We start from the raw sequence: 26,848 nt of genomic DNA, 5'->3' as shown, positions 1-26,848 counted from the left end.
AGACAATAAATCACTGTCATTGCTGCTGACCTTTTACAACCGTATATTCATTGAACATTCATACCCCACTCGCTGGCATCACTCCTATGTAGTGGCAATTCCCAAACCAGGCAAAGATCATTCTATCCCTCACAATTATAGACCCATCTCTCTTACCAGTTGTTTGAGTAAAACATTAGAAAAAATTATACACCGCCGATTAACATGGTATCTGGATTCAAAACATCTAATCTCTGATAACCAGTTTGGTTTCAGAAAAAATCGCTCATCCCTAGATCTTATGGTTAAAGCTGAAACAAATATCAGGAATGCATTTATACGAAATGAACATCTTGTCATGGTCTGCCTTGACATAGAGAAGGCCTTTGACACCACCTGGCGTTTTGGTATCTTAAAAGATCTTCATTCCCTTGACCTGAGAGGTCACTTACCATGCTACATACAAAACTTCCTTCAGTATAGATCTTTTCAAGTTCGCTATAGAGAAGTCTTCTCACAAATCTATATACAAGAGCAAGGAGTACCACAGGGCTCAGTTCTCAGTGCTACTTTATTTGCATTGAGAATAAATCATATTACCAAATGTATTCCCAAGACTGTGAACTCATATCTCTATGCTGATGATCTGACTGTTTCCTGCAGTTCGCCGAATATGAACTTCATTGAAAGGCAACTACAAATCTCACTAAACAATATTGAACTATGGATGACACAGAATGGTTACAGACTATCTCATCAAAAATCGAGTGCCATTCACTTTTGTAACAAACGAGGGATGCATCCTGACCCAGAGCTACACCTAACAAATCATCCTATCTCAGTTATGAGTAGCATTCGCCTCCTCGGTCTAATTTTTGATAGGAAACTTAATTTTTTAGAACATATCAAATATCTCCGGACAACCTGCCAGAAAAAAATGAACATTCTCAGAGTTCTTTCTTCTACAACATGGGGTGCTGACCGTTACACCTTACTTCACCTGTATAGAACTCTAATTAGATCTCGTCTTGATTATGGAGCCCCGGTGTATGACTCTGCTAGGGAGAGTGTGCTAGTACGGCTTGCTCCTGTTCAACATTCTGCCCTTAGGATTGCTACAGGTGCTTATAGAACATCGCCAGTACAAAGTCTCTACGCCGAAGCCCATGAAATTCCACTCTGCCTCAGAAGGAAGATGTTACTTTTGAATTATGCCGCTAAAATTCAAAGCATGCCTACCCATCCAATTTGGCCTATACTTAGTGATCCACAGTTTAAAATGTTCTACAGAAATAAACCCAGAGCAGTCCAACCTACTGGCATCAGATTGCAGGCTCTATCTGAAAGCTGGAATGTGCACCTTGAAAAAGTCCTCCAAGATCCAAACACTTCAGTTCCCCCATGGTCCTGGGTTAATCCATCCTGTGACAATTACTTCCTGAACTGGGGAAAAGATTCCCTTGCAAATATTAACGTGCGACAACTTCATACTTCTCACACACAAAATTATCCGCATTTCATGAAAATATACACAGATGGATCAAAGTCTGATAGTGGAGTAGGTGCTGCAGCAGTTTTCCCTTTTAACACCATCTCTGTATCTCTGCCTACTGAATGCAGCAGTTATACAGCTGAGTTATTCGCCATTAAACTTGCCCTAGAAAATATTATTCATTGCTCCATTAAAAAAAGTATAATATATACCGACTCGCAGAGTACACTAGTAGCCCTACAAAACATCTCCTCACCAACCAATCCTTTAATACAAACCATAAGAAGTAAGATGATTCTTATTCAGGAACGCCAACAAGTAGTCATCTTCTGCTGGATCCCAGGTCACACTGGGATCCCAGGAAACGAATGCGCAGACCATGCTGCAAAACATCCATCTAACCCATTATCTTCAGGCTTTTGTGTTCCATATGTTGATTACAAACCTATGATACGAAGGACATGTAAGGAACAATGGACACTTCTATGGCAAGCTCAAACGGGTAATAAGCTATTGGAAATAAAATCAGAACCACAGTTATGGACCTCTAGTTTTCGTACTAACAGAAAGGAAGAAGTCATCTTAACCAGAGCACGAATCGGCCACAGCCAGTTTACTCACCTATTTCTCCTTACAGGAAATGATCCTCCACAGTGTTCTCAATGCAACTGTCAGCTAACAATGAAGCACATTCTTGTTGAATGCACTCTGTACAAACATGCTCGGCAATGTTCATTCAGCTTCCTTCCAAATCTAAAAGAACCTCTAAAACTCTCTCACATCATAGGCAACGATGCTAATCCCTTGGAGTTATTCTGTTTTCTTAAACGAATAAAACTATATGATCGTCTCTGACTGTTTCCATAACAGTCACCATTGATAACTTTCATATCACTGATAGGCGCAATATGGTCTAAGCAGCCCTTGCGCCAAAAATAACAATAACAACAACAACAACAACAACCATAGTACAATAACACTTGTCACAATCTACCTACCACCAAACCATACTTACTCTTTAAAAGATCTTGAAGACCTCTTTATACAGATACCTCCAACTCTCTGGATATTAGGGGACTTTAACGGGCACCACCCATTATGGGGCTGTCCTAAATTGGATAGACGTGAATGACTAATTGAAAGCTTTCTAGAGGCACTAAATCTCGCCATACTCAATACTGGTGCACCGACACACGTACAGCTCCAACCAGGACACACTTCAGCAATAGATCTCTCAATTTGTTCACCAGTACTAGTCCCAACCATAGAGTTGGTATGTAATAAACGATCCCATGGGCAGTGACCACTTCCCAATAGTATGCCACTTTCTGAAAGCAAAGACTCCTTCAATTCAATCCTGCAGAAAGTGGAAATTTCTCCGAGCAGACTGGGCAGAATTTCAATCATCAATCGATCTTGATGAGGTAAAAATCCGCCTCCAGCATATTGATGATGTGACAGATTACATCACGTCGCATCTTCTAAATGTGGCTAAAGACACAATACCACTGTCAAATCCCCCGGGCCGAAGGCATTATAATTACTGGTGGAATGACAAATGCACCACAGCAAAGAGAGCAAAAAATAAAGCCTGTAATTTGTTTCGGCAATGTCGAGCACAGTCAATCTCATTAATTATAAGAAATTAAGGGCAAAAGCACGCTTCATACAAAAGCAAGCAAAAAAATAATCCTGGACCCGTTTTGCCTCCAGTTTTCATAGAAATACTGATCCCAAAATAATATGGAAAAAAATTACACAGCTGTCTGGTAACTTTCCTACCATACCTTCTCCAATCCTCTCCTGGAATGGGAAAGATCTCTCTAATCCTGTAAATATAGCTAATGCTTTAGGCAATACTTTTGCAGAAATCTCAGAAACATCGGCCTATACTGCCTCATTCCAAAGAATTAAAAACACTAAAGGAAAGCATGCTATTCATTTTCAAATTGCCCGTCTTCTCCCATATAACAAACCTCTGGAATATTCTGAACTTTTACATGTCATTAGAACAGCTCGCGATGGTGCTACTGGGCCAGATGGGATTTATTATGTCATGCTACAACATCTTGATGAAAAAACTTTGCGCCGCCTCCTGGTCTTTTACAATCACATATTTTTAGAAAATGTTTTTCCAGCTTCTTGGCATCACTCTACAATTTTGGCATTCCTGAAGCCTGGAAAAGATCCATCCAACCCCAATAGCTATAGACCAATAGATATAGTCTCTCAAGCTGCCTCAGCAAAATTCTTGAGAAAATTATCCACAGAAGACTCATCTGGATCATTGAGTCGGAACAGCTAATGAGCCATAGTCAATATGGCTTTCATCAAAACAGGTCATGCTTGGATCTTATAGTCAAGGCCGAATTAACCATCCATAATGCTTTTGTCAAACACGAACATCTAGTAATGATTTCAATAGACATAGAGAAGGCTTTTGATACCACCTGGCGGTATGGTATACTTAGTGATCTTTACCTTCTCGAACTACGAGGCAATCTTCATATATTTGTTCAGAACTTTTTACGTACTAGATCATTTCAAGTTCGATATCAACATGCCCTTTCAGCAACTTTCGTCCAGGAAGAAGGTGTTCCACAGGGATCAGTAGTGATTGCCACTCTTTTTGCTCTGAGAATAGATTCTATCACTAAGCAGCTTCCAAATACAGTTGAGACTTACCTTTATGCAGATGACCTTTCCATCTCCTGTCATTCTCAAAACATGAGGTCTATTGAAAGACAGCTTCAGATATCACTTAGTAAAATTCAACAATGGGCGAGCCTCAACAGCTATCGGCTCTCGCAGCAGAAAACAGTTGCTATCCATTTCTGTAGACAACGCAAACTTCATCCTGATCCTGAACTTCAAATTTCTAATGTCTGTGTCCCGGTCACCAGCAACATCCGATTTCTAGGATTAACCCTTAACAATAAGTTAAATTTCCTAGATCATATTAAAAATGTACGGACTTCATGTCTAAAAAAGCTAAACATACTCAGAGCTTTATCTGCCCAAACTTGAGGAGCAGATCTTACCTCCCTTCTTCGGTTATACAGGGCATTAATCAGATCCCATCTCGATTATGGTGCTCCAATCTATGATTCTGCCAGAAAGAGTGCATTACCCTGGCTTGATCCTATTCAACACAGTGCTTTGAGAATTGCAATTGGTGCGTTCAGAACGTCGCCAGCACATAGTCTCTACATCGATGCTCACGAGCCCCTACCAACTTTACGCAGGAAAACACTGTTACTGACATATGCTGTCAAGATACAAAGTTGTGCCTCTCATCCCGTTCAGTCATACCTTTTCAACACACCGTTAGAAAACCTATATAGAAACAAACCTAGCATAGTAAAACCAGCTGGTCTTCGCCTTTTTGAACTGGTGCAGTTTTGGAATATTTCCATCCATTCTGTAAAGCAGGTAGCAACTTATACTCAACCACCATGGGTTCCTCCTCCTCTTCCAACCTGTAACACTTACCTCTGTCAATGGAGAAAGAATAGTGTGCAAGCATCAAATGTCAACCAAATTCATGCAGTTCACACTCAAAGATATACCGATTTCTCCCGAATTTATACAGATGGCTCTAAATCTAATTCAAATGTTGGAGCAGCTGCAGCAGTGTTTCCGAATACAATTGTATCGGTTTCCCTTCCATCAGAATTTAGTATATTTTCTGCTGAACTATACGCAATCAAACTAGCTTTAGAAAATCTCTATTCTGACTGTTCCTTAAAATCTGTTATTTACACTGATTCCCTCAACTCAATCATGTCGTTATGTAATTCCTCAGATAAAGTTCACCCTGTTCTAGATGAAATCAGAAGCTTATTACTGTAAATTAAAGAACGCAACCAACAGGTCACTTTTTGCTGGATTCCAGCACATTCCGATATTTTAGGCAATGAACTGGCCGATAAAGCTGCAAAAAATCCAACTACCTTAGATTTAACCAATATCCCTGTTCCAGCATCAGATTGTGCACTAACCGTTCATGCTGCTTGCCTATCACAATGGACAACACTCTTTCACTCTCAGACTAATAATAAACTCTTTCAGTTTAAACAAGACCCGAAAATTTGGCGCTCCAGTGTCCGTACATCGAGACAAGAAGTAGTCCTATCAAGGGCAAGAATAGGACATACCCATCTGACCCACCATCATCTACTCACAGGAGATGATCCACCACAATGTACACATTGTTCTAATAATTTGACTGTAAAACATATTCTTATTGGCTACCCCTATTATAAACAGGCCAGAACTTCATCCTTGATCTCACTGGTTAATCTTCATAAACCAATAACTCTTGAAAATCTCATTGGTGATAAGGCAAATATTTCTGAATTTTTTGACTTTCTCCGGCAAACTGGGCTTTTTAATTATTTCTGATTTCAGATTTTCTTCTGATTTATGGAAAACTCATGTTTTAATATAATAAGTCAATAGGCACATTATATATAGCCTTAGCAGCTTATGTGCCATGAAGCCTCCATAACAACAATAAACAAGCTATATGAGATTAAGCCTGTGATCCATACATGGCACTCTGCACAGGAACTGTAGAGCGCAAGCCTCTGCATAGGACATAGTTGTCTTACACATTCATTTCTGCTGAGGGTGGATTACTCACCTATGTGTGAGGTTTGTAACACCATTTTAACCATTAGACCTATTTGACTGCATGTCCATGTTTTAGACATGAATGTTATACATGTTTTACTGCTTTTAGTCATCTGTCTGAACCCTGTATACTTTAGTCAGATAATATCTGACGGTGATAATTGCATGTCTGCTGATTTCTATTTAAAATTAACTAACTTATTTAGTTCTATTTAATATATATTCTTTTACTATGTGTGCTATTAATACTTATTTATATATCATTTATAATTTTTCGATCATTTGCTATTATATAATTTTGAACGCTGTCCTTGATGTTGTGACCTGTTTTCACAGGTCACTAATCTTTTATCGCATTTTTAACTTCTTTCATTTTTATAACTGTTTTATTCAGTTAGCGTTGTTGGTGCATTATAGCCTATGTTGCTGATGCAGCAAATTCTTTGCCATATATGAACTGCAGGAATCCTGAAGAAATCAGCATATGGTGCACCAGGCCTCTGTGGGATTTACTATATCATGCTTTAGAAGCTGGATTAACAAAGCTCTGAACTCATTATTACTATTCTTTAATAGGATTCTTTTATGAAAATAACTATCCGAGCTCTTGGTGTCACTCACTTCTGCTGTTCCCCAAATGTTGTAATTATCAGTCTAATCCACATAACTATTATTTAACATCCCTCACTAGCTGCTTAGGCAGTGGAAAAGACAGTCCATAACTGATTGTTATGATACGTAAAAATCCCAAAGTGTGATAAACACGAAAGAATGTGGTTTCCGAAAAGTCAGTCTGTGTTAGATCGTATGGTTAAGGCTGAAAGTAACGTACGGATTGCTTTTATCCAAAATGAACTCTTGTCGTGGTATGGACATTTTAAGCACTTCCCTAAAAGGTGCCACCAGGCCCTCACAGCACCTTCTCTAGAATTAGCAGTTTTCAGAGAATTTTCAAGTGCTAATTTATTGAGTTATTTCTTTTCTGCTCTTCTGAATAAAGAAGTAAGCTTTTCAAAAAGAAAGGAAAGGTACTTTTCTTCTTCTTGTATATAGAACTAACCTACATAACACACTAACCACTAATCTCTTCTCGCTTGGTCACTGGTGGCACCACTCCTGCCTCCACGTGGCGGCCCACCATGTGGAGGCAGGAGCCTGGGGGTAAAGTTATCCTCCAGTGCAAAAAGGAGCAACCATGGATTGTGACAACTACCCAGCACTTGAGCCCAGACGCTCATGTCATGATATGAATGAAACCAAACTCGACGCATCCTAATCTAAAAGACTATGTAAAAATGAGATCAACAGGAATATGCAACATTCCTCATATTACATTCTCTTTCATCCAAACCTGTGAGTGCCCTTTCACCATTTCTAATTCAGAAATGTTTGGAAAGTGTGGCTGGTTCACCGCAAATGGTGAAAAGACTCCGATCTGGAGACCTACTAGTTGAAACAGCTAAACATCAGCATTCTCAGGCTCTACTGAAATTGTCACCTTTTGGCAGAATACCTGTACAGGTTGCCCATCATGCTACATTAAATAGCTCCTAAGGAGTAATAGCAGAGTAGGATCTGATGAAGTCACTGAAGATGAGAAAGTAGAAGAATTACAAGAGCAAAAAAACAAGCAAAATGAATAATGTTCAAAATATGGGTGAAATTGTTCCCACTAGGAACATTATTCTAATGCCTAGTACACCAACCTTACCATCATGTGTGAAAGCTGGATACCTAAATTGCCGAGTACGTCCCTACATTCCCAATCCAATCAGATGTTTCAATTGTCAAAAATTTGGACACTCGCATACAGTATGTCGAGGGGACACTATCTACCCGAACTGCATCTCCAAAGCCCATTCACAATTGGATTGCACTGCAGAAATGCCACAATGCCCAAATTGTAAAGGCCAGCATCCAGTGTATTTAAAAGCATGTGATCTCTGGAGGGTAGGAAAAAAGATCCAAAAATACAAAGTTGAACAAAAGGTTACCTATATGCCAGAAACTGCAAAATTGAAAGCATCAGCCTCAAACACTGCTGACTAACCATGCTCAGGAAATATAGATATTGATTCTGGTATCCTGCAAGAAGAGCTAATCTTAGATTTATAAGCAGAAGATGACATGGACAATGGGTTCCTTGCCTTCCTAAAAAAAAAAAACAAGAATGAAACTAGATCGATTCATACAGGCTGAATACAAAAAACAGACAGAACCATCTACAACCTCTAAATCTAAATAATGCAGATATACAATGGAACTGTAGCGGTCTACGAAGCAATATTTTTGATATTTATGATCTAATCACACAGCATAGTCCAATTATCCTCTGCCTGCAAGAAACTAATCTAATACCTCACAGGTGACACCAGTGATTAAAAACTATAGTATCTATCAACAAGACAGAAGCAATACTAATTCAACAAGAGGGGGCATAGCCATACTTGTTGACAACAAGGTTCCTACAAAATAGATCCCTCTGCAGACATATTAGAGGCTATATCGGTACGTATTGTTTTGAGTTTTATGTTTACCACAGTCTCTTTGTACCTCTCCCCCAAACAAAGAATTTACTGTAAAAGAGCTGGAGAATCTTATAAAGCAGCTTCCATCTCCTTTCATTCTGTTAGATTTCAATGGGCACCATCCTATGTGGTGATCTTCCAAGATAAACAAACGAGGAAAACTCATTGAAACAGTTCTTGTTAACCAGAATCTCACATTATAAATAGTGGTGCTAACACTTTTCCACAAGAGTATCTACTACCACAGACCTATCAATATGTTCTCCAAAACTGTTCCCAATTATTCAGTGGTTAGTTTTATGTAATCCACTGAATAGTGATCATTATCCAATCATTTGCAAATTGCAAACAAATAAAACCTCACATATCGCCAGCCACATAAAATGGAAAGTTAACAAGGCAGATTGTAACAAGTTGACCAATGTAATTTCCTTTGATGATCAAGTCATCAAAAACCAGCCTATGCTACAGACCACATGACTACATTACATTACACATTAGATGATGCTACAGCCCACATTACTTAGATAGTATGAATCAGAGCTGTACTACTCAATATGTTCTACGTTGATAATAATATTAGTAAAATAATAAGAGGAGTTTACCTCAATATAGTGCGTAGAACACTTCTACGCACTATATTGAGGTAAACTCCTCTTATTAGCCCACATTACTATAAGTTGAACTTCAGTACAGCAGCATCTCTTCCATATAAACAACCCTTTACATTTTTTGAACAAGAGAGCTCCCTAAACTGGACAGCTAATAGTGCACCAAGGCCTGATGGGATAAACTATTTGATGCTTAAACACCTAAACAAAAGAGCTCTGAATTCATTGCTTATCTACTTTAACCATATATATTCTCAGAAGGGTACTACCCTCTTTTTTGGTGCCACTCAATAGTTTTAGCCTTTCCTAAACCTGGAAAGGATTAATCAGATCCACAAAACTCTCAGCCAATATCTCTTAGCAGATGCTCTGGTAAGACATTAGAAAAAATTATTCACACTTGTTTACTATGGTACCTAGAATCTCATTCGATAATGAACAAGAATATGGCTTTAGAAAAAAATTGGTCAACTCTGGACCTTATGATCAAAGCAGAATCCAACATATGGAATGTTTTTATCCGTAAAGAACATCTTGTCTTGGTCTGCCTGGATATCAAAAAAGCCTTTGATACCACCTCGCACTATGGCATTCTTCAAAATCTGTATGCCACAGGACTCCGGGGTCAGCCACCACTAATCATACGGAGCTTTCTCAAAAAACAGACCCTTTCAAGTGCGTTACTGCAATTTTCTATCCCGTATATTTGTCCAAGAAGAAGGTATCCCACAAGGATCAGTTCTTAGTGCAACGCTCTTTGCATTTAAGTTAAACAATGCAACAGAGAATATTCTGGTTAATTTTGACACCAATGTATATGCAGATGATCTTACAATATCCTGCCACTCACAAAATATGCGCTCCATCGAGCGTCAATTGCAGCTCTCAATAAATAAAATAGAATCATGAGCATTCCACAATGGCTATCGCCTCTCTGCAAGAAAAACAACTGCTATACACTTTTGCAAAAAAACGTCAGCTCCATCCAGATCCCCTCGACATGGGCACCTGTATGTGGTGAGGGGACCTCCCAGTGATGCTGCTGGTTTTCCAGATTACCATCACTGGGATCTAATGCCCATACCTTGGTTCCAGGGTTACATCGTTGGAATCCGGCGTGTGCAGCCGTGCGCCGCGACCCGTAGAATTCGGAAAGGGAGATCCTGGTGGTAGAGGGACCCAGCCTTGATACACCACTTCGGCCCCTGCTTCGACAAGACGGGTGGTCCCGGACCGGCCCAACTGGGATCAATCGGCAGGTGGTTCTTACTACTAGGGTCAACTGCGTTCCAATAAGTCTCCCTTCCTTTGGTCCTGGGATGGGATCAAGGCTTATTGGAAATGTGGGTATGGTGCTCCTAAGCGAACTTGGCGTCCCATTCCTGTACGCGGGACCTGCTAGTTCACGAGTGGGCATCCCCTCATAGGGCTCTGTGGTGGGTGAGGTACTTAGGGCATCTGAAATTTTTATCTTACTCATATGAGTAATTTAATTCCTATTTCTTCTGGGGCCCAAACAAGGTCCCTACCTAATTGAGATGATGATGCAGAAAACACGTCTACAAAAAGAGCCAGAACTGAGGATACACCACCATCAGTGACACCACTCTTCCTCATTCTCCATTCGACCGGAGAGCAGTCAATTGGGAAGATGTCACCCTCCTCTATCCAGAAAGGATTAGAAGGGTTGGCAGGATCACCCAAATCTGTAAAACGACTGCGTTCTGGCAACCTTTTGGTCGAAGTTTCTACCACAAAACAAGCGGCGAAATTCATAAACTCTACATCGATAGGGGGAATACCTATCACTGTAACCCCCCACAAAACTCTTAATTCTTCACGAGGTGTTATATCAGAGTGGGACCTTCATGTCTCCGAAGAAGAAATCTGCTCTGAATTGAAAGACCAAAGAGTGACAGCTGTCAAGAGAATATTGATACGAAAGGATGGGAATCTCGTCCCTACCCGAGTTCTTATCCTCACATTCAACACCCCATGGCATCCAAGTTCCATCAAGGCAGGCTATCTAAACTGCCCAGTGAGGATTTATATCCCAAAACCACTGAGGTGTTTTAGATGTCAAAAATACGTCCTCTCAAAAACGTCTTGTCGTGGTAACCCTGCCTGTGCCCAATGTGGAGTCAAAGACCACGAGAGCAAGGAATCTGTGTCAATTGCCAAGGAGAGCACCCCACCTACTCTAGAGCATGCCAGCGGTGGAAGGATGAAAAAGAAATCCAAAAACTGAAAACAGAGCTGAATATTTCCTACCCAGAGGCCAGAAAACGTATCCAACCAATAAATAGCGGGAAACCTTCATATGCTCAGAAGGTTTCTGCTAAGTGCACTATCGGTACACAAACTGAGATGACTATACCACCAAGAGAGTCATTCACTCTGATTGCGCGCTATTTATTGAGTTCACAAAAGCCCACAATCGGCTGCCATTCATATATCCGTACCTCCTAATACTCCACCACTACCAAAACCAAGTGGTAAAGAAAAGCTAAAACATTCGGAAGAGTCACCCGTAATACCAGAAACAATGGATGTAGAGAATGAGGTACCGGACAAATCAGTCTTGGAACTCTTTGCGGAGGAAGAAATGGACACGGGACAGTGTCCACACTTCCCCAAAAAAGATAAATCCAAGACTGACAAAATTAAGCCCTCAGCACCTCGGAAGCCGCCTGATGGACCTACCAAGTCCAAATAATGGCTAAATTCCTGCAGTGGAATTGTCGTGGATTCCGACGAAATATTGATGACATCAAGGCACGCCTGGAAAAGCACAAACCAGCTTGTTTTTGCATACAGGAGACGTATTTAAAGGCAAATGATGACCCCGCCATGCATAACATTACCATCATTCGTAAGGATAGCATTGTGGATGGTCCTGCTCATGGAGGAGTCGCAATCCTCGTCGGCAACCAGATCCAATTACAGCCTTTGCAGCTTACAACTAGCATTGAGGCTGTAGCAATTCGCCTTACAGTGGGGTTCTTATTAACTGTCTGCACTGTTTATTTGCCACCTGGGATTGACATCCCCCAGAAAGACCTTGATGATCTTATCATGCAATCGCTTTCCCCTTGTGTAATTCTTGGTGATTTCAATAGACATAACACTCTGTGGGGTAGCGCTAACTTCAATGGAAGGGTACGAGTCATAGAGCGTATGCTCACTGACAATGACCTCTCCCTCCTAAATGTGGGACCAAACACCTTCTTCCACATGCATACCCGTACATTCTCTGCCATTGATCTTTCTGTCTGTTCCCCTTCTCTCCTTCCTTCACTTACTTGGGAGGTAGAAGAAAACCCATATGGAAGCGATCACTTCCCTGTGATAACCATCCTAACTAGTGGTAGACCGTGTCTGCCATTTAGTTTACCGCGGTGGAAGATTGATCAGGCTGACTGGAATGCCTTTCAACATCTGGCAAATCTTGACATCGTTACAGTTATTCAGGAGCCAATCAATGATGCAGTCATGTATGTCACAGAAACGATTGTCCAAGCAGCTGCAATTGCAATCCCAAAATCTTCCAGCCGGTTCCCACTATTCCCCAAACATTGGTGGAATTCAGAATGCATGGCAGCAAAAAAAGCATAAAACAAAGCCTGGGGGATATTCCGCCGATATCCCATGACTGAAAATTTAATGTGATTCAAACGTGCACGTGCAAAAGGGCGTTATGTACGACGTCAGAGCCGAAGGAAATCTTGGAATCATTTTACATCATCCATAACTTAGGCTGCTAGCTCAAAAGAGTCTGGGATAAGATCCGGAAAATGAAGGGAAAATATCCACCATGCCCTTCAGTGATCCTCGATAACAACGGATGTCCAATTGCCGATCGAACTGCAGTTGCAAATACTCTAGGGGGAACATTTGCAAAAATCTCTGCAATGACATCTTTTCCCACAGATTTTTTGGCCCTGAAAAAGAAAAGTGAGAAAAACCCACTAAACTTCTATTCAAAAGGGCTTGAACTGTATAACAAGCCCTTTTCACAGGAAGAGTTAAATGCAGCACTCTTTCTCACGCACACACGTAAATGCTGTGGGGCCCAATGACATCCACTACGAAATGTTAAAACACATCTTACCACAATCTAAGGATCACCTTTTAATTTTGTTTAACAGAATTTTTATTAACAATCAATTTCCGGATTCTTGGCGAAAGGCTATCGTTCTTGCTTTCCCAAAACCAGGAAGTAATCCTAGAAATCCTTGTCAGAGCGATAGGATCGTCCTGTTGCTCTGACAAGCTGTTTGTGCAAAGTCCTAGTAAGAATGGTTAATGCACTCCCTGTACGGTATTTGGAAATAAATGGTCAGCTTTCCAGGACTCAGTGCGGCTTCCGAAGAAATAGAACTACTTTGGATCATTTAATCCGATTGGAAACGTCCATTCGTGATGCTTTTATTAAATCCGAGCATCTGGTAGCAGTTTTCTTTGATATCGAAAAAGCGTACGACACAGCCTGGTGATTTGGAATATTAAAAGACCTCTATAACTTGGGTCTTAGAGGTAATCTTTGTCTTTTTATTAAAAACTTTCTTTCGAATCGCCAATTTCCAGTCCGTTTAGGATGCACCCTCTCGCGAGTGTTCTCTCAGGAAGAGGGAGTCCCACAAGGATCCGTCCTAAGTGTCACACGTTTCGCAATCAAAATGAACTCCATCACAGAACAACTTCCACCCACAGTAAACCATGCCTTCTATGTTGACGATTTTGCTATATTTTGTCATTCATGCAATATGAGGGTCATTGAAAGTCAACTGCAGGAGACCATTGATCATCTTACAGCTCTTTGGCTAATGTGTTCAGATTTTCATCACAGAAGACTGTCTGTGTACACTTCTGTCCAAAGGTAATCTTCATCCTGACCCAGAATTAAGGCTTGGGCAAAACAACATCCCAGTTGTAGCGGAATTCAAATTCCTTGGACTTATTTTCGACAAGAAGCTGACATTTTTACAACATATTCGTCAGCTTAGGACAAGGTGTGTTAAAGGGCTTAACATCCTTCGTGCCCTTTCGTCGACTTTGTGGGGCACAGATCGTATTACTCTTCTTCGTCTTTACCGAGCACTTGTCCATTCCAAACTCGATTATGGGTCTCAGGTTTATGGTTCTGCTAGAGATAGTGTACTTCTGTAGTTAGATCCAATCCACCATCAGGCCATGCGGACAGCCACTGGAGTATTTCGCACATCTTCTGTCCAAAGCCTTTACGTTGAAGATAAAGAACCATCTCTAGATCTTCGACATAAGCAGTTGTTCTTACAGTACGCCTTCAAATTGAAATCCCTGCCCGATCATCCTACGTGGCTATCCGTTTTTGAGCCATGCTGGGAAAACCTCTACAACACCCGTTGGACTGCCAACAAACCTTTTGGTATTTGGATTCAGGGGCTGCTGAATGCACTAGACATGACGGTAGACAACGTTGCCTAATCACCCAGGTAATTCCTTCCACCCTGGCATGCCTATTTTCCAAATTGTGACTTCTCCCTTAAGATCTGGGAGAAGGCTACTACACCGCTATTTGTCTACCAGGAACTCTCTCTGCATCACACAGACAGCAGTATTCTGACTTTCTGCCAGTCTATACAGATGGCTCAATGTTAGAATGTTATGTGGGATCTGCTGTTTTGTTCCCTTACAAAACGTTATCCAATAAGATCCCACAAGAAACTAGCATTTATACTTCTTCAAATAGGCCTCTGGGGTTGGGTATACTCATACTATGATTTTTAGTGTTTTCCACCAACCATGGAATAAAACGAAAGACGAAAAATCCTAATTTTTAAAATATTTAATATTTACAATAATTATTTACAAACAAAATATTACTGATAGTAATTTTAAAATAAAACAACTGTGATATACAGGATAATAATAAAATGCCGAATTTAAAATGCAATAAAATATACTTGGTTAAAAGCGCTAAAATACTAACTGAAGCTTTCAAAGGCTTCTGCCTTCTTTCTCAACAGTGTAATTTCTGTTCTGCGGTGCATCATTAAATACCAGCAGGTTCACGGTGCATCTCACGTGAACGTGTACTGTTCCCGTCAGAACCGGAAGTGGCTCGGGAGCGTTTCAGGCAAAAACGTTCATCCCCTCCAAGGATTACCGCCTCAAAGAGGGGATGAATGCGTGTGCCCCTATCTCTATTTATATTTTTCTCAGTAGAACTAATTCGCAAGCTCTCGAGCCACTTGCGGTCCCAAAATCTCGAGAGCTTGCGAATTAGTTCTACTGAGAAAAATATAAATAGAGATAGGGGCACACGCATTCATCCCCTCTTTGAGGCGGTAATCCTTGGAGGGGATGAACGTTTTTGCCTGAAACGCTCCCGAGCCACTTCCGGTTCTGACGGGAACAGTACACGTTCACGTGAGATGCACCGTGAACCTGCTGGTATTTAATGATGCACCGCAGAACAGAAATTACACTGTTGAGAAAGAAGGCAGAAGCCTTTGAAAGCTTCAGTTAGTATTTTAGCGCTTTTAACCAAGTATATTTTATTGCATTTTAAATTCGGCATTTTATTATTATCCTGTATATCACAGTTGTTTTATTTTAAAATTACTATCAGTAATATTTTGTTTGTAAATAATTATTGTAAATATTAAATATTTTAAAAATTTGGGTTTTTCGTCTTTCGTTTTATTCCATGGTTGGTGGAAAACACTAAAAATCATAGTATAGCATTTATACTGCAGAGTTGCATGCAATAGAAACAGCCCTAGATCACATTAAAAATCGCGACTACCAGAGGTATATGATTTATTGTGAGGATTAATTCTCAGGATTGCATTAAGCTTGTTACAGGCTCTAGTATCGGTGAGGTATAACCCTCATCCTATCCTGTCTAGGATCCGGCAGTTTCTTTTTTCTCTTGTAGAATTAGAATTTGATATTCGCTTTTGCTGGATACCAAGCCACATTGGGATCCGGGGAAATGAATTAGCTAATACCGCTGCCAAATCAGCCATTTCCCTGATAATCATTGCCTGTCAGTCCCCTATACAGACTACAGGCAAATAATACGCTCTAAATTATATTCCCAATGGCAAGATTCTTGGCACGGACAGGCCACAAATAAACTACATCACATGAAGCCTGTAATTACGCAATGGCAGTCCAATCTACGCAGGGTTCGAAGAGAGGAAGTTGTTCTTGCTCGTCTCCGCATAGGTCATAGTCATCTAACACATTCCTATTTGCTGAGGGCGGATGACCCACCTATGTGCAAGATATGTAACGTTATTTTAGCTGTCAGTCATATTTTTTATAGAATGTCCTGTTTTTATAGAAGCATGACGCTTGTGTTTTATCGCTTTTAATAATTTGACTGAACCATTTACACTCTGTCAAATAATAGGTGACAGAGACAATATGTCCGACGTTTTTAACTTTTTACAATCTATTAATTTGTATACAAAGATCTAAGTTTTATACCTTATATGCTTTTACTTTATACCTTTTTTACCTAATAGTTAATTGTTTGACGTGGTAGCCTAGGCTACCAAAATGTTTAGTAGCCTTTTAAATTTGACTTGGCGCATTATGGCCTTAGCTGCCAATGCCCCATTAAAAATCAAATAAAATCAAACCATCCAGATCCTGAACTAAGGTTAGGAACTCAACCAATAGCACTTAGCAAAAATATCCAGTTCTTGGGCCTAGTACTCGACACTGAACTTAACTTTCAGGGCTATATAATGCAAATGCAAATTCAGTGCATGAAAATGACGAATATCCTTAAAGTTATCTTATCTATGGCATGGGCAGCCGATCGCTTCACAATTTTACACCTGTATTGATAAGATCTTGTCTAGACTGTGGAGCCCCAGTTTATGATGATTGTGCACATAAGACAGCATTGGCTTGGCTCAATCCAGTGCAGAATTGTGCTCTCAGGATTGCTTTAGGAGTCTTTAAGACATCCCCAGAGCAAAGTCTGTATATAGATGCTAATGAACCTCCACTATATCTTAGGAGAAAAGTATTTCTTCTTAGCTATGCAGCCAAATTGCGTAGCATCCCATCTGGACACATCCCTTCGAACCTCATTGGGAAATCTTATATAGAAATTAACCCAATGAAAACAAACCTGTTGGCATCTGGCTTCTAATGCAATGTTGGAACATCTATCTTGGAAATATATCTCAAGCAGCAGATTGGCATTTCTACCACATATTTGTCAACTTCGGACCAAGTGCACAAGGGGACTGAACCTCTTACGTGCTCTCCTCCATTAAATGGGGAGCAGACCGCTGCACCTTACTCCACCTATATTGTGCACTCGTCCATTCCAAATTAGACTATGGGTCCCAATCGTACGCATCAGCAAGAAACAGCGTACTATGATGGTTAGATCCAGTTAATCATCAAACCATCTGTGTTACTACTGGAGCTTTCAGAATATCTCCTGTCCAGAGTTTATATGTTGAAGTAGGTGAACTGCCTCTGTCTCTGCGACGAAAGCAGTTTTCTCTAAAATATACTTTTAAACTGAAATCCCTGCCAGACAACCCTACGTGGACATGCGTTTTTGAGCCACTAGGGGAAACTCATCAACACCCGTCACACTGTCAACCGTCCCTTTGGTATTCGGGTCAAGAGCTGCTCAGAGAGCTGAATATCACGGTAAACAATGTTGCTGAATCACCAAAGCAACGACTTCCACCCTGGCATGCTTGTCTTCCATCATGCGATTTCTCCATTAAATTGGAGTAAGGCCACCACGCCATCTTCTGTTGATCAACAACTCTATACTGCTCACTGAGTCAAATACTCTGATTTCTTGCCTGTCTTGACTGATGGCTCAAAGTCAGAGTTATCTGCCAGATCTGCTGCCGTCTTTCCAGATAGTACTATATCTGGAAAGATTCCCCAAGAGTGCAGCATATATATCGCTGAGTTGGCTATAGAGTTAGGCTTGGGCCATATTGAAACTCACAATTACCAAAGGTGCATGGTGTATACTGACTCATTAAGGCTTTATCAGAGATTGGGTACAATCCTCACTCCATATCCAGCAGAGGTTAAATCCCCTTTTTTGAGCATTCCTTTGACATCCATTTCTGCTGAATCCCAAGCTACATTGGCATCAAAGGTAATGAATTGGCTGACACCGCAGCCCCACAACAACGGCAGCCTGTTAGTCCCTTATGCAGAATACAGAGCCAATACACTCTGTACAGCAGGCCCCCGTTATAACGCGGATTCGCTATAACGCTGTTCTTATATTATAACCCGTATCTGACTATAACGCTGTCACAGATCACTATAACGCTCTTTTATAGATTGCATTTTTGGCATATTTAACGAAATCGTTTCATTTAATGGAGTCGAAAGCTTTAAAATGAATATAAAAATACGGTTAAAACGTTTCCCACGCCGACTTGAGAAATATTCCCACGCTCAGTGAAATTCTCTCGCGCGCTAATTTAATTGCAGTACAGTGACTTGTTACGTAGTTCCGAGATCAACATTTTAAAAAATGATCAAGTATATTGCTTGTAATATTTGCGTTATATGAATTTATCCGAAGTCTAGTCATCACTCAGTACAGTATTAGACATCGTGCGTAACGGACAGTTTACTTGAACATTGTATCATAATTCAAGCAACCAACGCAGTTACATTTTCGAAGAGTTAATAATAGCCAATAAGAATGAAAAAGCAACAACGTCTGGGCGCAGTACTAAGACTACAAATGTAAGAAAAATACTACTGAATTCGAAAATTAAATTAGACATTTTGAAGCGAATCGATCCGATCAAAGACAAGCGGATGTGTGCCATAATTTAGGACTTGCAAGTTTAACTGTAAGAACAATTATAAAAAAATAAAGAATTAATTTTAGCAGCGGGAAAGATAGCTGTTCCACTGCAAGCAACTAGGTCTAGGCCGGCTATTAGGATTGAAATGGAAAGACTAATTTTATTGAAGATAATATTCAATGCAGAATTCAGTTAAGTTAAATGTTATAAATAATAAAAAAGAGAGAGAGAGAGAGAGATTAGCCTATATGATGATCTGAAGAAAACTCACCTAAAAAAAAAAAAAAAAAAAATTGGAACCATTTAAAACTAGTAAGGGCTGGTTGAATAGATTTAAAATCTAGGGAGAAGTCGCAAGTGCAGATCAAGGAGCCGAAACTTTCAAAAAAGAACTTGTTAAAATTATTGAAGAGGGGTATTATGTGTTATACTTCTCAACAAGTTAATAACATAGAGGAAGCAGGACTTTTGTGGAAACGAATGCCTAAAATAAGTTTCATATTGAAAGAAGAAAAAAACATGCCAGGTTTCAAAGCGGCGAAGGATCGGGTGACTTTATTGTTGGGTGGTAATTAAACTGCGGGGGATTTAAAATTAATACCCCTTTTAGTTTATTTGGAAGAGGGCCAAAGTTCAACCCAAAATCGACACATTTTTCATAATTAAATTCATCAATTAAATTAAATCAATTTAGATCAATTAAATTCATGATTTTAATTGGAATTTTAAGTTTAATTTTGATACGTAAGTAGTTACCATATAATTATATACGTATGTAATGCAGAATATGTTATATGTACAAATATTTTGACCGACATTTGTGCATCTTTTCACTACCGTTTATTATTGATTAGGAAATATCCTATGGCACCGACTGCAACTCACAAATACATATGTTACTTTATGGGAATGCGGCGCTCGCTTAGCGCGGATTCACTTAGCGCTCTGTTTTTCCGGAACGCATTATCAGCATTAAGCGGGGGTCACCTGTATTACTCTTCCTGTGGCAACAACCTTGGCATGAGCAGGTCACTAACAAGTTATATCAGATAAAGCCTGTTATTCAAAATTGACAGTCGAGTCTGCGCAGGAATCATAGAGAGGAAGTTGTTTTAGCTCGCTTCCGCATAGGACATAGTCATCTTATGCATGCATTCTTGCTGAGAGCAGATGACTCTCCTATGTGTGTGCGTGCGTGTGTGTGTGTGTGTACTATGTCGGGGTGGTTCTTAGGCATATGCCCATCTCCACCTAATTCATAAAAGTTAACAGGAAAACTGTAAAGTGGGCCTGATAAATAGCTAAGAAATAGAATTTTCAAAACAAGAAAAATTTTGAGACAATGACAATTTTGAGCGAGTATCTAAAGTTAATAATAAAATTTTGTATAGGAAAGATTAAAAATGTATTAAAGAAATGTTTGTGAGTGTAGTATGTTGTTAATGTCAGGTCACTGCCATCAGGAAGCAGCTGCTAACTGATGCGGTGCCTCCGTAGCCAGGTGGGAAGGAGTAGCAGTGTGTAGCACACGCTTCTTGATTAGACCGGGGTTCGAGCCCGTCGGCGCGTCCGTAGCCAGGTGGGAAGGAGCAGCAGTGCGTAGTACACGCTTCTTGATTAGACCGGGGTTCGAGCCCGTCACCACCAAATACGGAGGATGCGGAAAGGTCAGGGAATGACCACTGCATATCCCGGAGCAATATGGCCTTAGTTGCTAATGCTCCTAAAAACCAAATAACAACAACAACAACAATCGAGCCCGTCACCACCAAAAATGGAGGATGCGGAAATGTCAGGGAATGACCACCGCATATCCCGGAGCAATATGGCCTTAGTTGCTAATGCTCCTAAAAACCAAATAAAAACCAAAACTAAAAACTAAAAACCAAACAACAAACAAGCTAACTGATGCCCATCCCCGGCACGTAGAGCTGGACCTGCTTCTACTATTTTCAGCTGTAGTGCAAAAGCACAATCCCACACCCAACAGAGGAACAGCAATACTGGTGGGTGCCAGCATTCCCGGTCTCAGGCCGCCCAAACCCGAGAACCGAGAAAAAAAAAAAAAAACACCGTACTGTTACATGCTCGGGAGCCACAGACCAAACAAAGAACAGCCAGGTCTGAAGCTCCCAAGCCCAGATGCATTCATACATTGCTCACATACGCTGCCAATTCAATATCCGATAGATTTCTTATAATTAGTCTCTTGGCAAATACAGTTGCAGCAAAAGTTTGTAAAGCCTGGAAACTAGATACTCCACTAAGAAGAACTTGTACATTATCCTCAGCAAGATCAGAAATCTCTCCAAAAAGATGATGCCGCTCAGCACCATAAAGAGGACAAAGAAACAGTACATGCGACCAAGACTCCGCCTCACCACAAGAACACCACGGGTCTGGCTCCAATCCGCTAGAACACAGTTTATCATGAAAGGACCCATGTCCTGTCAGTATATAGTTAGTAAATATCGAGGAGCAAAGCCCCGGCGAAACTGTTTTTGAAATGGCAAAATCAGCCAATGGAATAATTTTCCTTGTTATCTCTCTCCAACCTCAGAAGAGTTCCAACGAGTCCTCCATATTTCAATTACACCATTCGAAATTCTAAGTTTTTCTTCTTTGATACCAGCAGCCAGGTCAATAGAAATATCCAAATAATGAGTAGGAATTCCTTTTCTCAGTGCATAAAACATCCCACGATAAACAATATATAAGTCAAGAGGAATGGACCCCACAATCACCTGCAGCGCAGCTGTTGATACGGTTCTCGGAGCATGCAACTAAGGCAACAACATCGATCTCTGAAGCGACATGAGTTTATTTCTAATTCTAACTTTGATCACTGCTCCCATCCACACTCCTGCAGCATAAGCAACAATTGGCAAAAAGATAGTCTTATAATACAAGGACAAAGTTCTTTTATTAAGTCCCCATTCTTTCTTAGAAATACGAATCACAGAGGAAGTGAATTTCTTGAGTTTGTCAGACAAATGCAACACATGCAGATGAAAGCCCAATCTGTCATCCAAAGATTACTCCTAAATGCTTAATATTAGACACAAAAGGAACTTGAATTGCATTCAGCAGTACTCAGGGCGGACGATTATAGTCAAAATGCTTTTTGAATACCATGAACTTAGTTTTCTTAGACGAAATTTTTAACTTATTTAAGGCAGCCCACGTAGAGAGGTCCACCAAAATTTCTTGTATTTTCTTCTCCAATACAATTCTAGATCCTCCAGAAACTCCCATAACCAAATCATCCACATAAGCCACTTGCAGGCACTATGTGTGAGGACTGTGACTCCTTTTTAACCATTTGTCATATTTTAACCAAATGTCCACGTATAGACAGCAACGTTTTACATATTTTAACGTTTTTAGCTATCTAACTGAGTCTTATACACTCAGTCAGATTTTATCTGACAACGACAATGTGTCAGCTGTTTTTAGGTTTTGAAAATCAACAAACCTTTTTGCTTGTATGTAAATATTTCTTTATATTAGTTTACCTTGTACATATTTATATTTTTATACATATTGACATAGTGACCTAAGCAACTACGTCACTACAATTTTTACTGTTATCTAGTATGGCACGTGATTTTGATGCATTATAGCCCTATTTGCTGATGTGCCATTAAAACCCAAACAGCCAACCAATCAAGCAGCAGATGCAGTGCAAGCACTATGGGCAATGTATATACCTCTTTGTGACAACTCCTTTCTTCATTGGGGAAAATACTCCCTTTCGAATCAAAATCTTAGACAGTTGCATGAGCCCCTCGACGTGGGCACCTGTACGTGGTGAGGGGACCTCCCAGTGATGCTGCTGGTTTTCCAGATTAGCATCACTGGGATCTAACGCCCATACCTTGGTTCCAGGGTTACATCTTTGGAATCCGGCGTGTGCAGCCGTGCGCCGCGACCTGTGGAAGCGGAAAGGGGGATCCTGGTGGTTGAGGGGCCCAGCCTTAATACACCACTTTGGACCCTGCTTCGACAAGACGAGCGGTCCCGGACCGGCTCGACTGGGATCAATCGGCGGGTGGTTTTATACTGCTAGGGTCAACTGCGTTCCAATAAGTCTCCCTCCCTTTGGTCCTGGGACGGGATAAAGACTTATTGGTAACTTGGGTATGGTGTTCTAAGCGAACTCGGCGTCACATTCGTGTACCCAGTACCTGCTAGTTCACGAGTGGGCGCCCCCTTGTAGGGCTCCGTGGTGGGTGAGGTACTTAGGCATCAGACATTTTTTCTTTACTCCTATGAGTAATTTAAATTCTTCTGGGGCCCTAACAAGGCCCCTACCTAATCGATCGTCAGATGAGAGTGAAAGCAATTCAGCTAAAAGAGCCAGAACTGAGGAGAAAACAACATCTGTGACACCTCTTTTCCTCATTCTCCATTCCACCGGAGAGAAGTCACTTGGGAAAATGTCACCTTTCTTTATCCAGAAAGGATTAGAAGGGATGGCAGGTTCACCCAAATCCGTAAAACGGCTGCGTTCTGGAGATATTCTAATAGGAGCATCAAATATAAATCAAGCTGAAAAATTTTTGAAAGCCACATCTATAGGGGGAATACCCATCATCACAACCCCTCGCAAAACTTTGAACTCTTCAAGAAGTGTGATATCAGAGTGGGATCTTCTTCACGTTTCTGAAGAAGAGATCTGCTCTGAATTAAAAGAACAAGGAGTAACAGCTGTCAAGCGAATATCCATGCGTAAGGATGGGAATCTTGTCCCTACCCGAGTTCTCATCCTAACATTCAATACCTCAAGGCCTCCAAGTTCCATAAAGGCAGGGTACTTAAACTGCCCAGTGAGGATTTACGTTCCAAACCCACTGAGGTGTTTTAAATGTCAAAAGTACGGCCACTCACAAACAGCTTGTCGTGGTAACCCTGCCTGTGCTCGATGTGGTACTAAAGATCACGAGAGCAAGGAATGTATAGCTCCTAAGCCTAACTGTATTAACTGCCAAGGAGAGCACCCTGCATACTCTCGAGCATGCCAGCGGTGGAAGGACGAAAAGGAGATACAAAAGTTAAAAACGGAGCTTAACATCTCCTACCCAGAGGCTAGAAAACGCATACAACCAATAAATAGCGGGAAGCCTTCATATGCTCAGAAGGTTTCTGCGAAGTGCACTATCGGTACACAAACAGATATGACTATACCACCAAGAGAGTCATTCACGCCGATTGCATGCTATTTATTGAGTTCACAAAAGCCCACAACAATCAGCTGCTACTCCAATATCCGTACCTCCTAGTGCTCCACCACTAACAAAACCAAGTAGTAAAAAAGAGCAACCAAAATTAACAGAATCAATGGATGTAGAGGACAAGGAGGTACCGGACGATTCAGTCTTGCAACTCTTCGTGGAGGAAGAAATGGACACCGGACAGCATCCATTCTTCCCCAAAAAAGATAAAGCCAAGACTGATAAAAGTAAGCCCTCAGCACCTCGGAAGCCGCCTGATGGATCCACCAAGCCAAAATAATGGCTAAATTCCTACAATGGAATTGTCGTGGATTCCGGCGAAATACAGATGACATCAAGGCCCTCCTGCAAAAGCACGAGCCAGTTTGCTTTTGCTTGCAGGAGACTTATCTAAAGGCAAATGATGATCCCACCATGCATAACATCACAATCTTTCGTAAGGATAGAATTGCGGATGGTCCTGCTCATGGAGGAGTGGCTATCCTTGTGAATAATCAGACCCCAGTTCAGCCCTTGCTAATTACAACCAGCATAGAGGCTGTTGCAATTCGCCTTACAGTGGGATTTCTATTAATGGTCTGCTCTATTTATTTGCCACCTGGGACTGACATCTCCCAGGAAGACCTTGATGATCTTGTAACGCAGTTGCCTCCCCCTTTCTTATTTCTTGGGGATTTTAATGGACATAACACCCTGTGGGGTAGTGCTAACATCACTGGAAGGGGACGGGTCATAGAGCGTGTGCTCAATGACAATGCCCTTTCCCTTGTAAATACTGGAACAAACACCTTCTTCCACATGCCTACCCGTACTTTTTCTGCCATTGATCTCTCTATCTGCTCCCCTTCTCTACTCCCTTCACTCACTTGGGAAGTGGAGGAGAATCCATACGGAAGTGATCACTTCCCTGTGATAACCTTGTTACACAGTGGGAGACCATGTCTTCCTTTTAGGTTACCACGGTGGAAGTTTGATCAGGCTGACTGGAATGCCTTCCAACATCAGGCAAATTTTGACCTCAGTACAGTCAGTCAGGAGCCTATCAATGACGCAGTAACGTACATCACAGAAATCATTGTCCAAGCAGCTGCGAATGCTGTTCCAAAAACATCTGCCCGGTTTCCACCATTTCCCAAACCTTGGTGGAATTCACAATGCACAGCAGCAAAAAAGGCTCAAAACAAAGCGTGGGGGATATTCCGTCGATATCCTACCACTGTTAATCTAATAGCCTTCAAGCGTGCACGAGCCAAAGCACGCTACATTCGCCGTCAGAGTCAAAAGGAATCATGGATCCGTTTTACATCATCTATTAACCAGTCTACCAATTCTAAGGTAGTCTGGGATAAAATCCGGAAAATGAAGGGGAAATATACATCCCACCCTTTTTCAATCCTAGATTATAATGGATGCGCTATTGCAGATCGAACTGCAATAGCCAATGCTCTTGGGGAAACATTCTCTAACATCTCCGCAACATCTTCGTTTTCCCCAGAGTTCCTGGTCCTGAAACAAACTGGAAAAACAGGCACTTAATTTTAAGTCTAAGAGCATCTATCCCTACAATGGGTCGTTCACTATTCAGGAGCTGAAAAGAGCCCTCGCTCTTTCCTAAGCAAGTGCTGTTGGACCAGATGGCATCCATTATGATATGGTTAAACATCTTTCACCAAAATCTATGGATTATCTGCTCTCTCTGTATAACAGAATCTTTATTGAAGGGCAGTTTCCGGATTCCTGGCGCAAGGCAATCGTTCTCGCCTTTGCTGAGCCAGGAAAGGATCCAAAAGTCACTACCAATTATCGTCCTATTGCTCTGACTAGCTGTCTGTGCAAAATCCTGGAGAGAATGGTCAATTCTCGTCTAATATGGTATTTAGAATCAAATGACCTTCTCTCCAATGTCCAGTGCGGCTTCCGAAGGAACCGGTCCACTTTGGACCATCTTATTAGACTGGAAACATCCATCCGGGATGCTTTCCTAAAACGCGAACACTTGGTGTCAGTGTTCTTTGACATGGAGAAAGCATATGACACAACTTGGAAATTTGGCATCTTAAAAGATCTGCATAGCCTGGGTCTTAGGGGGCAACTCCCCATTTTTATTAAAAACTTTTTAGCCAATCGATCTTTCCAAGTTCGTGTGGGATCCTCACTCTCTCGTTCCTTTAGCCAAGAGGAGGGAGTACCACAAGGATCAGTATTAAGTGTCATGCTTTTTGCCATCAAAGTAAATTCCATCACAGAACAACTTTCTCCAACTGTAAACAGTGCCCTCTATGTTGATGACTTTAGGATATTTTGTCAGTCATGCAACATGAGGGTTATTGATAGACAACTGCAGAAAGCCATTGATCGCCTCAACTCCTGGGCACTTGCAAATGGCTTTAGGTTCTCGCCGGAGAAGACCGTTTGCATACACTTTTGTCGTAAGCGTAATCTTCATCCTGAACCTGAATTAAGGCTCGGACAAAATGCTATTCCAGTAGCGGCGGACACAAAATTTTTGGGACTCGTATTTGATAAAAAGTTAACCTTTCCGGATCACATCCGTCAACTC

General features: G+C 41.0%; 1 protein-coding gene across 2 annotated transcripts in view; it reads left to right on the top strand.

The window, feature by feature from the left end:
• Positions 1 to 26,848, top strand: part of tws (protein phosphatase 2 regulatory subunit tws) — a 533,883-nt gene that overhangs the window by 51,206 nt on the left and 455,829 nt on the right. The gene's annotated exons all lie outside the window — the stretch shown is intronic.

This window comes from Mastigoproctus giganteus, chromosome 5, assembly GCF_048544385.1.
Source record: "Mastigoproctus giganteus isolate SK-2022 chromosome 5, ASM4854438v1, whole genome shotgun sequence".
In the NCBI taxonomy this organism is placed as follows: Eukaryota; Metazoa; Arthropoda; class Arachnida; order Uropygi; family Thelyphonidae; genus Mastigoproctus; species Mastigoproctus giganteus.
Note: the sequence above shows the minus strand (reverse complement) of the source record. Positions and strands in the feature narration are given on the sequence as shown.